Here is a 12,330-nt window from a genome sequence, read left to right on the forward strand (position 1 = left end):
TTCCCAATAAGTTCACTCCTTGCATCAAGTTTAGGAGCTCTTTTTATATCAAGGAGCTCCCATTTGTATGGTAAATGTACTATAAATATATGTCCCCAGTTTATTTTTTCTTTATACTTTGTGTCTACTATCTTTTGCTATATAGAAAATTTTAACATATAAGAAGGATGCTATCTTCCCTAATTGCTGTTTCCAGATCACTTTTCCTCCCTATTCCATCAACAATGTCAGCTTTTCTGAAACAGATGCTCTCTTCTGGATCTGACTTCCTTACTTTCTGAGTCACCTACTGACACACCAATTACTCCTCTTCACCTGCTCAAAATATCAGCATCTACTTCACTACCCTCCACTCAACCACAATAAAGATATTCCACCCAAAGCCCAGCAACTCCGTATTTTAACTTCACCATTAACAATCTTTTCCTCTACCCTACTTTAGTTACCAACTCTTTTCAGCCCTGCTGTTAGGAGTAAAAGCTCTACCACCAAAATCTCCATTTAAGGTGACCTACACTCTGATGACCATCTCTGCTTTCTCTAGTTCATTTAGCCTAGTTCCCCCTCTCCAGTGAATCTCCAGCCCCAGAGACCTCCAATCCACAAACGATCACTCTTCATGTTCATCACTCACACATTCCACTTTCCAACTTACCTAGGTATGATTCCTGGGTCCATCAGAAATATCATCCCCTGAAAAATCCCTCGACTTCTTCGCATTCTCTTGCTTTACTTGCCTGATATAAATGTCTCTGTGTCTTATTCCCCAACATCCATCCCATTCCCAAAATGTTAGTCGAGCCAATCATGATTTCCTGTGCCCTCGTGTCAGGGAATGTTTGATAGGAGGATCCTTACGTGCTGTTTCTCATAATTCCTCTGTTCCTTATCAGCTTCTGCCAGAAGGGAGTAGAACTGGACGCAGCTCTCAGGACTGAGGTCATTGTGTGAGACAGGCTTGGGTCTCCTTTAGTAAAACATTCTCTTTATGACAAAACTGCTTAGTCTCGCCCCCTTTCTTGAGATGAGGATTGTCTCCTGACCTTGTGACCATTATTATCCTTTGTTCCTTTGGTAACGGTTACTGTACGTTTGGTTTTCTAATCTTTACCATTATCGAAAGAAATTTCTTGTACTACAGCCTATATATACTCACAGAAAAATCATTAAAGCACCTTTGCTCCATCAGAGCTTGGGTCCCCATGTCTTTCTTTCTTTCTCTCTCTCTCTCCCTCCCTTTGGCTCTCTCTCTTTCACTTTCTTATCATCGACTCCAGACTGCCAGGTCCCGGTCCACTAAAGAACCGCAACACCCTCGTGCCAATTAGAAATGTGTATCAGTTAAGTTCTAATGTAATTCATAGAAAAACCTAAATAGTAATGACTTTAACCAAGATATAGAGCCCAAACGTAAGCAACCCGGAGCACATAAAGCATTTCCATGATCATTAGGGACCTTCTATCTTGTTGCTCTTGTCCTCCTCAACATGTGCTTCCATCTCATAATCCAAGCTGGCTGCACAAACTCCAGTTATTATCTCCTTATTCTACCCAGCAGGAAGAAGTTGCAAGGAAACAAGGTACATACCCCCTTGCCTCTAAGTCAAAAATGACCATTCAACTTACCCCCTAGCCAAAACTTAAGACATACCTAAATGTACAGGGAGGCTGAGAAGTAGAGCCATTATCCCAGATAACCATGTATATACTCAGTGAAAAATCAGGACTCTTTACTGAAGAGGAGAAAGGCTATTATTTGGGTCACAGGATATAATCTAATCTTAGATGTGAGGGCAAGTCTGATGGAAGGTTTCTAGGAAATATTTCCCCATTCCTACGAAAGATAGTGTGGTAGATGGGAGCTATGCCACCTAGACCTCCTCTTCAAGAGAAGACTTGCTGCCAGCTGCAGAAGTGATTGTGGTCCACAGACAGCATCTAGATGTCAGTTCCATCAGGAGGTGCTTTACCTCAGGTCATGCCCTTCCAAGTACAGTCCATCCTAGAATGGATAGAAAGGCTGGGCATTTTTCAACTTAACACAGGACAACACAGGCAAGCAATCATTACTCCAGAGCTCTCTTTAGTCAGGCCTGCACTGAAACTCAACTTCTTCCTTTGCCCAGTTCTGCTTCCTACCCCTTCCTCACCTAGATGTTATACCTAACTTGTACCTCAAACTTTGTATCAGCAAATGCTTTTAAGAAACCCAACCTGTGACAGAAATCCTAAGAGACCAGCCTTCTTCCACTGAACTTTGCTGTGTTTGGATTTTAATTTAGCCATCATGCAATGAGCCAGAACACAAAGGCAGCACCAAGAGTGACAAATCAAAGGTGAGTGCAAAGGTCCCTGAAGAATCGTACAAAACCACCACAGAGACCACCCCAATTTTATAGGCAAATAAATTACCCACCAGTTCAGTTTTGTGGTATTCTACTATACTTCTTTTGCTCCTAAGAGTTTCTACAGACTTCACATGGATATGTTCAGGTATTCGCAAATATACATCACTTTTGGAAAAAGATTATTTTAAATATTTACTGTGTATCTTTAAACATACATTTAACATAATTTTACAGATAATGAATAGATGTGATCAGACAGGCTTTTTAGGGTCAACTAAAGGTTTTAGAAAAGGCAGAGGAACCAGAGATCAAACTGCCAATATCCGCTGGATCATCAAAAAAGCAAGAGAGTTTCAGAAAAACATCTATTTCTGCTTTATTGACTAGGCCAAAGCCTTTGACTGTGTGGATCACAATAAGCTGGAAAATTCTGAAAGAGATGGGAATACCAGACCACCTGACCTGCCTCTTGAGAAACCTGTATGCAGGTCAAGAAGCAACAGTTAGAACTGGACATGGAACAACAGACTGGTTCCCAATAGGAAAAGGAGTATGTCAAGGCTGTATATTGTCACCCTGGTTATTTAACTTATATGTGGAGTACATCATTAGAAACACTGGGCTGGATGAAGCACAAGCTGGAATCAAGATTGCCGGGAGAAATATCAATAACCTCAGATATGCAGATGACACCACCCTTATGGCAGAAAGTAAAGAAGAACTAAAGAGCCTCTTGATGAAAGTGAAAGGGGAGAGTGAAAAAGTTGGCTTAAAGCTCAACATTCAGAAAACTAAGATCATGACATCTGGTCCCATCACCTCATGGGAAATAGATGAGGAGACAGTGGAAACAGTGTTAGATTTTATTTTGGGAGGCTCCAAAATCACTGCAGATGGTGACTGCAGCCATGAAATTAAAAGATGCTTACTCCTTGGAAGGAAAGTTATGACCAACCTAGATAGCATATTAAAAAGCAGAGACATTACTTTCCCAACAAAGGTCCATCTGGTCAAGGCTATGGTTTTTCCAGTGGTCATGTATGGATGTGAGAGTTGGATGGTGAAGAAAGCTGAGCACCGAAAAATTGACGCTTTTGAACTGTGGTATTGGAGAAGACTCTTGAGAGTCCCTTGGACTGCAAGGAGATCCAACCAATCCATCCTAAAGGAGATCAGTCCTGGGCGTTCATTGGAAGGACTGATGCTGAAGCTGAAACTCCAGTACTTTGGCCACCTCATGCGAAGAGTTGACTCATTGGAAAAGACTGGGATGCTGGGAGGGATTGGGGGCAGGAGGAGAAGGGACGACAGAGGATGAAATGGCTGGATGGCATCACCGACTCAATGGGCATGGGTTTGGGTAGACGCCGGGAGTTGGTGATGGACAGGGAGGCCTGGTGTGCTGCAATTCATGGGGTCGCAAAGAGTAGGACACGACTGAGCAACTGAACTGAACTGAACTGAAAGGACAATTCTCTTTTTTTCTTTACTGCTCTCTCCAGGTACTTCCCCCTTCTCTCCACCAAGACAAACATTTAACTACCTCGCAAGCTCTTCATACTTACGAGTCCCTAACAAGAATGTCCCTGATGAGTAGCCTCTGATGGTTCTCTTAAATCAGTTTTGGTTATACAAATTATTATTACACTAATCTTCTTATATCTTCCCCTTCTTCATTCAACAAAACTTTGTGGGAAATGCTCCAACTAATTGGGAACAGTTTAATTCATGTAGCATAATATTCTACCCTACAATATATCATTTTTTTTCTGCCTTTCTCCAACTTTCTCATTTTGTTTTCAGTTGGTTGGCAGTATGTACAGTGCTGCAGTAAATATCCCTATAATGTGACCTTACTTGTGCTTTTATTTCTAAGGAAATAATCTTAGGAGGAGGATTACCAGACCAAAAGAAATATGAATTTTAATTGTTGACCAGGTTGCAAATTATTTTCCAAAAGACTATAACAATTCACATTTGCACCAGTGATAAATGAAAATATTCTATTCTCTACATCCCTTTTATATTAGGTGTTCTTGTTTCCTTTAAACTGTACTGGTTTTTAATTCAAAATTCCCTGTATTCTAGTAAATGGCCTACAACTGGTTACTGAAAACATAAAGAGATTTGAAAGGGGAAGGCCAGGAATATTAACCTAAAATTTCAGGTCTAATTTTTCAGTATAATTAGTAGTCTGGGTATGGACACTGGTACTTCCCGTATCTTCACCAGCAGCAACACAAAGCATCAAACTGAAACACAGAGATTTTAACAACACAAGACCAGAGACTTAAAGAATTAACTCCTTGCTATTACTAATTTTCCCATTTAAGAGGGTAATTCTGCGATGGAAATGAATACAGGGAAAATAGGGGAATCCTCTATAGGAGGCAGGTTTCAAAGGAATAATCTTGTAACTTGTAAGCCATGTCCAACAGTTTGTGACTCCATGGACTACAGCCTGCCAGGCTTCTCTGTCCATGGGATTTCCCAGGCAAGAATACTGGAGTGGATTGTCATTTCCTTCTCCAGGGGATCTTCCTGACCCGGGGATCTTCCTGACCCGGGGATCAAAACTGTGTCTCCTGCATTGCAGGTAGATTCTTTACTGCTGAACCACAAGGGAAATCCCAACTGGTAACTATTTCTTTCTAACTTACTTGTATTATTATTACCAGACAATATGGCATGTAAAACCTCAACTTTTCTCATCTGTTAAAAATTTTCTTGGAACTTTCCTGGTAGTCCAATGGTTAAGAATCTGCCTTCCAACACAGAAGATGTGGGTTTGATCCTTGGTCAGGGAACTAAGATCCCACATGCCGTGAGACAACTAAGCCCATAGGCCACAACCACTGAGCCCACACACTCTTGAGCCCATGCACCACAACAAGAGAAGGCCACATGTGCTGCAACTAGAGAAAGCCAGAGCCCCGAGACAAAGACCCTGTGCAGCCAAAAATAAATAATACCATGTTCATCTTTCCAAGGGAAATCTTACACTCCAGAAAGACGTTACTTAACAAAGTTGGAACTACTTTTATGGTCAAGTATCTTGAACATTAATAAACTTTGATCAAATTTCCTTGGATATTTGAAAAAGAAATCTATTGTAGCAATGTATACTTATGTATGGGTTGTTGTTGCTGTTTAGTCACTAAGTTATGTCCAACTCTTTTGAGACCCCATGGACTACAGGCCACCAGGCTCCTCTGTCCAGGGGATTTCCCAGGCAAGGATACTGGAATGGGTTGCCATTTCCTTCTCCAGGGGATCTTCCCAACCTAGGGATCGAACCCATGTCTTCTGCATTGGCAGGCAGATTCTTTACCACTGTGTCCCCAGGGAAGGCCATATTTATATATACACAAACATAATTAAGTTTACTGAATGCATTATTCAATTCCCTTTATATTCTTATTTATAAAAATATCTATCAAATCTAGTTCAGATGAATGTATACTGAAATGAGGTATCATGACTGCTCCATCACTGACATTTCTCACTTTTTTTGCTTTCTGTATTTATTTAGCCATACAAGCTTACAACTCTTAGACCTTCATAAATTGTGCCTATTATAATAACTCATTTAACTTATTTGATGCTCAAATTCCACTTTGTCTATAACTACTGATTTTTTTTCATTTTCCTGGGCCTTATTTACTCAACTTCTTATTTTTTATATTTCTTTATACTGCACTGACCAAAAAGTTTGTTTAGTTTTTTCCATAAGATGGTTCTGGTAGTGCTCAATTGTCTTTAATTTCATTCAAAACAATTATGTAGGACTGTATTGTAACAACTGTAATATCAGAGTGCACTTTTTTTTTAAAAGCAGCAAACCAGTGAATTTTTATGTAGCAATTTTAATATTGAAAATGGAAGAAAAAAAAGCAACACTCTCAGCATATTATGCTTTATTATTTCAAGAAAGGTAAAAATGCAAGTGAAATGCAAAAAAAGATTTGTATAATATCTGGGAAAGGTGCTGTGACTGACAGAATGTAGTAAAAGTGGTTCACAAAGTTTCATGTTGAAGATTTCTGGCTGGATGATACTTCACAGTCAGGTAGACCAGTTGAAGCTGATAGCAATCAAACTGAAAACATCAGCATTATACCACATGGGACAGCTGACATACTCAAAATATCCAAATCAAGTGCTGAAAATCATTTGTACCAGCTTTGTTATGTTAATTGTTTTGATGTCTGGGTTTCACATAAGTAAAAAAAAACACTGCTAACTGTATTTTTATATTCAGTTCTCTATTGAAATTTAACAAAAACATTCCATTTTTAAAACAGATTGTAATGGGCAATGAAAAGTGGATATTGCACAATAATGAACAGAAGAGATCACGGGACAAGTGAAATGAACCACCACAAACCACACCAAAGGCCAGTCTCCATCCAAAAAAGATGATGCTGTGTATGTGGTGGGATTAAAAGAGTCCTCTGTTATGAGCTCCTTCTGGAAAACCAAACGATTAATTCTAACAAGTATCATTCCCAATTAGACCAACTGAAAGCAGCACTCGACAAAAAGTGTCTGGAATTAGTCAACAGAAAATGCATAATCTTCCATCAGGACAACACACGGCCGCATGTTTCTCTGATGAGCAGGCAAAAACTGTTACAGCTTCGCTGGGACGTTCTGAATCATCCACGTATTCAATGGACATTGTACCTTCAGATATCCATTTATTTCAGTCTTTACAAAATTCTCTTAATGGAAAAAATCTCAATTCCCTGGAAGACTGTAAAAGGCACATGGAACAATACTTTGCTCAAAATGAATAAGTTTTGGAAATATGAATGGGCCTCAAAAATGGCAGAAGGTAGTGGAGTGAAATGGTGAATACATTGTTCAATAAAGTTCTTAGTGAAAATGAAAAATGTGTTCTACTTTTAGTTAAAAACTGAAGGACTTTTTTTGCTAACTCAATAAAATTTTCAAAAATTTATTTCTTCTTTTCAATTTTTAAATTTTTAAAAAAATTTATCTTATATTGGAGTATAATTGATTATAGTTGTAATATAGTCATTATGCTATTTTCAGTTGTACAGCAAAGTGATGCAGTTATACATACATGAGTCTATTCTTTTCAAATTCTTTTCCCATTTAGGTTATTATAGTGTTGAATAGTGACTTAGCAGCAGCAGCAGTATTAAATAGAGGCTTCCCTGGTGTTTCAGACAACAAAGAATCTGCCTGCAATGTGGGAGACCTGGGTTCAATCCCTGGGTTGGCAAGATCCCCTGGAAGCAGGCATGACAACCCACTCCAGTATTCTCGCCTGGAGAATCCCCGTGAACAGAGGAGCCTGGTGGGCTGCAGTCCGTGGGGTCGCAAAGAATCAGACACGACTCAGTGACTAAGCACTAGTATTGAATAGAGCTCCCTGTGCTATGCAGGAGGTCCTTGTTGATTATCTATTTTAAATATGGAAGTGTACATACATGTCAGTCACAAACTTCCAATCTATTCCTCCCCTCTACCTCCTGGTAACTATAAATTCATTCTCTAAGTCTGTGATCCTGTTTCTATTTTGTAAATAAGTTCATGTATCATTTTTTTAGGTTCCAAAACTAAAGGATATGGTATACTTGTCCTTCTCTGACTTACTTCACTTACTATGATAATATCTAGGTCCATCCATGTTGTTTCAAAAGGCATTATTTCCTCCTTTTCGTGGCTGAGTAATATTCCATTGCATATATGCACCACATCTTCTTTATCCATTTCTCTATCAGTGGACATTTAGGTTGCTTCCACATCTTGGGTGTTGTACATAGTGCTGCAGCGAACATTGGGGTGCATGTATCTTTTTGAATTATAGTTTTATCCAGATATATGCCCAGGAGTGGGACTGTTAGATCGTATGGTAGTTGCATTTTTAGTTTTTTAAGGAACCTCCATACTGTTCTCCCTAATAGTTGTACCAATTTACATTGCCAAATGGTGTAGGAGAGTTCCCTTTTCTCCACCCCTCCTCCAGCATTTACTATCTGTAGACTACTTGACTTGATGATGGTCATTCTGACAGGGGTGAGGTGATACCTCATTGTGGTTTTGATTTACATTTCTCTAATAATTAGTGATGTTGAGCATCTTTTCATGTGCTTCTTGGTCACCTGCATGTCTTCTCTGGAGAAATCTCTATTTAGGTCTTCTACCTATTTTTCACTGTTTTTGTTTTGTTTTTTCTATTGTGCCACCTGAGCTGTATGTAAATTGTGAAGACTAATGTCCTGTCAGTTGCATGGTTTGCAAATATTTTCTCCCATTCTATGGGTTGTCTTTTTGTTTTATGTGTTTCTTTTGCTCTACAAAAGCTTTTGAGTTTAATTAGATCCTATTGGTTTATTTTTGTTTTTATTGCCATTACTCTAGGAGATGAATCAAAAACGAATACTACTACAAAAAATAGATAATCCTGCAATTTATGTAAAAGAATTCTTTTTCTTATTTTCTTCTTAAGAGTTTTATAGTGTCTGGGCTTACATTTAGGTCTTTAATCTATTTTATTTTTGTGTATGGTGTTAAAGAATGTTCTAATTTCATTATTTTTGCATGTAGTTATCCACTTTTCCCAGGACTATTTTTAAAGAAATTGTCTTTTCTCCACTGTATAATCTTGCCTCCTGTGTTGCAGACTGACTGACCATAGGTGCGTGGGTTTATTTCTGGGTGTTCAATCCTGTTCTATTGATCTGTATTTCTGCTTTTGTGCTCGTACCACACACTGTGATGACTGTAGCTCTCTAGTACAGACTGAAGTCAGGGAGTCTGATTCATCCAGCCCCATTTTCCTTTCTCAAGACTGCTTTGGCTATTTAGGGTCTTTTATGTCTTCACACAAATTTTAAGACTTTTTTTTGTTCTAGTTCTGTGGAAAATGCCATTAGTAATTTGATAGGGACTACACTGAATCTGTAGACTGCCTTGGGTAGTATAGTCATTTTGATAATATCAATTCTTCCAATTCAAGAGCATCTTTCCATGTTTGTGTCATCTTAGCTTTCTTTCTTCACTGTCTTATAGTTTTTGGTGTACAGATCTTTTGCCTCTTTAGGTAAGTTTATTCCTAGGTATTTTATTCATTTTGATGAAACAGTAAATGGAATGTTTCTTTACATTCTCTAATTTTTCATTGTTAGTGTATTGAAATACAAGACATTTCTGTGTATTATTCTTGTATTCTGCAATTTTACTGAATTCATTGATGAGCTCCAGTAGTTTTCTGGTAGCAGTTTTAGGATTTTCTATGTAGAGTATCATGTCATCTGCCAACAGTGACGTAATTATATTACTTTTTTTTCCATCTGGATTCCTTTTCTTTTTCTTCTCTGATTGCCATGCCTAGACTTCCAAAACTATGTTGAATAATAGTAATGAGAGTGCACACCCTTGTCTTCTTCCTGATCTTAGATGAAATGCTTCTCATTTTTCACCACTGAGAATGATGTTTGCTGTGGGTTTGGCATATACAGCCTTTATTATGTTGAGATAGGTTCCCTCTATGCCCACATCCTGGGTGTTGAATTTTGTCAAAAGCTTTCCTGCATCTATTAAGATGATCATATGGTTTTTATTCTTCAATTTTTTTGATGTGGTGTATCACATGATTAAGTTGTGTATACTGAAGAGTCCTTGCATCCCTGGAATAAATCCCACTTGATAATGGTATACGATCCTTTTAATATACTGTTAGATATAGTCTGCTAGTAATATTTTCTTGAGTTCTGTATCCATGTTCACCAGTGACACTGGCCTGCAATTTTCTTTTTTTGTGATATCTTTGTCTGCTTTTAATACCAGGGTGATGATGGTCTCGTAGAATGAATTTGGGAGTGTCCCTTCCTGTGTGGTTTTCAGCAATAGTTTGAGAAGGATAGATATTAACTCTTCTCCAAATGTTTGATAAAATTTGCCTGTGAAACCATCTGGTCCTAGACTTTTGTTTGCTGGAAGACTTTTTAATCACAGTTTCAATTTCAGTACTTGTGATTGATCTATTCATATTTTCTGTTTCTTTCAGGTTCAGTCTTGGAAGATCAAACCTTCCTAAGAATTTGTCCATTTCTTCTAGACTGTCAATTTATTGGCATACAGTTGCTTATAGTAGTCTCTTATGATCGTGTGTAATTTTTTGGTGTCTATTGCAACTTCTTTTCCATTTCTAATTTTATGGATTTGAGTCCTCTCCCTCTTCTTCTTGATGAGTCTGGCTAAGGGTTTATTTTTGTTTACCTTTTCAAAGAACCAACTTTTAGTTTCATTGATCTTTTCTATTGTTTTAATCATCTCCATTACATTTATTTCTGCTCTGACCTTCATGATTTCTTTTCTTCTACTAACCCTGGGTTTTGTTTGTTCTTCATTCTCTAGTTGCTTTAGGTGTAAGGTGGTTAGGTTGTTTATTTGAGGTTTTTCTTGTTTCCTAAGATTGTATAAGTATAAACTTCCCTCTTAGAACTGCTTTTGCTGCATCCGATAGGTTTTGGGTCATCCTGCTTTCATTTTCACTTATCTCTCAGTAATTTTTTATTTCCTCAGTGATCCATTGCTGTTTTAGCAGCATACTGCTTAGCCTCCATGTGTTTGTGTTTTTTCATTCTTTTCTTGTAGCTGATTTCTAATCTCATAGTGTTGCAGTCAGAAATGATGCTTGATATGATTTCAATTTTCTTAAATTTATCAAGGCTCACTTTGAGGCCCAGTATGTGATCAACCCTGGCGAATGTTCCATGTGCACTCGAGATGAATTTGTATTATGCTGCTTTTGGATGGAATGCTCTATAAATATTAAGTTTAACGTGTCATTTAAGGCCTTTGTTTCCTTATTGATTTTCTGTGAATGAGCTGTCTGTTGATGAAAGTGAGGTGTTAAGGCCTCCCCACTATTACTGTGTTACTGTCAATTTCTCCTTTTATGGCTGTTAGTATTTGCCTTACATATTGAGGTGCTCCTATGTTGAGTGCATAAATATTTACGATTGTTACATCTTCCTTTTGGAATGACCCTTTGATCATTATGCAGTGTCCGTGTCTGTTGCAACACTCTTCACTTTAAAGTCTATTTTGTCTGATATGACTATTGCTTAACCAATTTTGATTTCCATTTGCATGGAATACACTTTTCCAACCCCTTTTGGTCTGTCTGTGTCCTTAGATCTGAAGTGGGATTCTTGTAGACAGCATGCAAGACAGTCTTGTTTTTGTATCCATTCAGTCAATTTATGTCTTTTGGTTGGAACAGTTACTCCATTTACATTTAAGGTGATTATTAATACATACATTCTTACTGCCATTTAGTTAACTGTTTTGGATTTGTTTTTCTAGGCGCTTTTCTTTCCTTTCTCTTTTGTTCACTTCTCTTGTTATTTGATCACTAACTTTAATGCTGTGTTTAGATTCCTTTTTCTTTTCTGTATCTATTGAGATTTTTGTGGTTACCATGAGGTTTTCAAATAGCAATCTATACATAACAAAGATTGCTGTAAGTTGCTAGTCATAAGCTGTTATAAGTTAGAAATGCATTTGTGCTCTCCCCTTCTTACAACTGCTGATTTTGATGTATTTCTGTGTGGATGATTTCTTACCATCACTAATCACTTTATCTTTTTTTTTGGTATGTTTATCTTTAGTAGTGAGTTTTTCCATTTGTAATTTTCCAGTTTCGTTATGGCCTTCTCTTTACTGCCTAGAGAAATTCCTTTAGCACTTGCTGCAAAACTTGTTATGGTGGTGCTGAATTCTCTTAGCTTTTGCTTGTCTGTAAAGCTTTTGATTTCTCTGTCAAATCTAAATGAGAGCCTTGCGGGTAGGAATATTCTTAGTTGCAAATTCTTCCCTTTCATCACTTGAAATATACTGTGCCACTCCCTTCTGGCCTGCAGAATTTCTGCTGAAAAATCAGCTGATAGTCTTACAGAAATTCCCTTGTAAGTTGTTTGTTGCTTCCCCTTGTTGCTTTTAA

At 37.9% G+C, this 12,330-nt stretch overlaps 1 protein-coding gene across 2 annotated transcripts in view; it reads right to left on the bottom strand.

Annotated features, from left to right (window-relative positions):
* Positions 1 to 12,330, bottom strand: part of ATRN (attractin) — a 187,714-nt gene that overhangs the window by 126,366 nt on the left and 49,018 nt on the right. The window lies entirely within an intron of this gene.

Source organism: Dama dama, chromosome 23 (assembly GCF_033118175.1).
Source record: "Dama dama isolate Ldn47 chromosome 23, ASM3311817v1, whole genome shotgun sequence".
Taxonomy (NCBI): domain Eukaryota; kingdom Metazoa; phylum Chordata; class Mammalia; order Artiodactyla; family Cervidae; genus Dama; species Dama dama.